This window comes from Crocuta crocuta, unplaced genomic scaffold, assembly GCF_008692635.1.
Source record: "Crocuta crocuta isolate KB4526 unplaced genomic scaffold, BGI_CrCroc_1.0 scaffold127, whole genome shotgun sequence".
Lineage (NCBI taxonomy): Eukaryota > Metazoa > Chordata > Mammalia > Carnivora > Hyaenidae > Crocuta > Crocuta crocuta.
The window spans coordinates 11,628,882-11,631,226 of record NW_027532008.1 but is presented as its reverse complement, the minus strand read 5'-3'; positions in this window follow the sequence as shown (position 1 = coordinate 11,631,226).

The following is a 2,345-nucleotide window of genomic DNA, read 5'->3' as shown; positions in this document are numbered from 1 at the left end:
GGATCCTCTGTCTCCCTCTCTCTCTGCCCCTCCCCAGCTGGTGCCCTCTCTCTCAAAAATTAGTAAAACATTAAAAAACAAAAGCCAAAAGAGTGGTTAAAGAGCAGGCTTTGGAACCCCCTGCTAGTGAACCAGTGAACGGAATGGTGGTTCTCGAGAGCAGAGCACTTCACTGTGCTTATTTATTACCTGCTGGTAGGTTGAGCTGAGCGGTTTGTTATTGGTTTGACTAAGAATATGGATTCATTACTCTTTTTTTTTTTTGGTTGTTTTTTGTTTTTAATGTCTGTGTAGTTTTGAGAGAGAGACACACACACACAGAGTGCGAGCAAAGGAAGGGAAGAGAGAGAGGGAGACACAGGATCCGAAGCAGGCTCCAGGCTCTGAGCTGTCAGCCCAGAGCCCGACACAGGGCTCGAACCAACAAACCAGGAGATCATGACCTGAGCCAAAGTTGGCCACTTAACCGACTGAGCCACCCAGGCGTCCCAGAGAAAAAAAGAGTTTAGACGGTTGAGCAGTTTACCACAGGTAGCCAGCTCCATAGTAGCAGAGCCAAGCTTTGGAGCCCTGCCTCCTGCCCAGAGCACCCCCTCTTTGGCACCCTGTTACACACTCTTTCCATTGCACTTTCTGCAGAGGTTGTTTCCTGGTTGGCAGAATGTTCCCTAACTCATAATATATGTGTGTGTGTGTAACCCACTTTGTAGTAAATGTGCGAAACCTTACCTAACAGAAGCTGTGACACTTAACAGAGGATGTAAGACCTGCATAAGTGGGGAAAAGTTCCATGCCCCCAGATGGGAAGACTTAGTCTTGCAAAGATACCATTTCTCCCCCATAATCCCAAGATTCAGTATAATTCTACCCCAAGCCCCAAAGGGAATTGAATTGAAGTTTGAATCTAAAAGAATGTGCCAGAATTGTCAAAACAGTTTTGGAAAAGAATAGTTGGGGGATGGGGTAGACTTGTTCTGCCCATATCAAAACGACAAAGTGAATATCATTAAAAATCGGAGACTGAGGGCGCCTAAGGAGCTCAGTCGGTTAAGCTTCCAGTTCTTGATTTCGGCTCAGGTTATGATCTTGCGGTTCATGAGTTCGAGCCCCACTTCGGGCTCTGTGCTGACAGTACAGAGACTGCTTGGGATTCTCTCTCTCCCTCACTCTCTGTCCTTTCCATACTCTCTTCCCCTCTCAAAATAAATAAACTCAAAAAAATCGGAGACTAGCAGAAGAATAGGCCCTGGCCCAGTTAGAATAATCTAGAAAGGTGGCCTATGAAATCACAAATCAGGATGGGACCACTAATAATGTGGAAAATGAGATTTCCATCCAGAAAGTAATAAGGCTTAATCCTTACCTCATGCCAATTATAAAGTAAAGGTCTAAAGATTAAAAAAAAAAAGAAAGAAAAGAAAAAGAAACCAAAACTATAGAAGGATAAAAGTACTTTTGTAATATTAGAGTGGGAAAGATGGGAAACCGTCAAGGAAAAGACTGACCGAGCTGACTCCGTAAAACATAAAAGTTTCTCAAAAGGACCAAAAAAAAAAAAAAAACCAAAAAAACCGTAAGCCAAATTTAAAGGTCAGTTGACACTGGGCAAAAATAAGAATTCAAAGCAACACATACAGAATTAAATCCTTCGCTGGCAGAGAGCTACGACGGACCAGCAGGGAAAAGACAAGCGACAGAAGACTGAGCGGAGGTTCGAATAGGCAGTTCACGGGAAAAGGAATAGGGTGGGAGACACGGCTAATAAGGGTGGTCGGCTGCACGCGTGCCGAGGGAAAGCCAGTGTAGAGCCGGCGGGTCCCGGGGCGCCCGGCCTGCCCAGCCCGAGGGGGGCACGACTCTTGGTCTCGGGCTTGGGAATTCCAGCCCCACACTGGGCGTAGAGATTGCTAAACAAACAAACAACCCCCAAAACAACAATCAGGTCAGCAGTTGGACCGGCAGGCATTGGACCGATCACGCCCTGGGTTAGCCCGCACTGTGAGAGCGCACGTGGAGCCCGCGTGCCCGAGGTCTGCGGCTCTGCTGTGAGCGCGCACACGCACGCGCACACGCATGGGTCCCGCGGTCCCCGAGGCCGGGGGTGCGTGGCATCTAGGGCCGGAGACCGCAGCCTTGCAACAGCGCCCTCCCTGAACGCAGCGTGGCTCTCAGGACCTGCAGCCGCCGCGTACGGAATGGTGCGGAAATAGATGCTTCGCACGTAGTGGAGGAAAAGCACGTTTCGGAGCAGCGAGTGTAGCATGACCCTATCCCGCTCTTTGGATGCTTAAGTGTGTGTGTGCGGGCAGCGTGCTGGGAGGACGCAGGCGCAAGCTGCTGGCCGG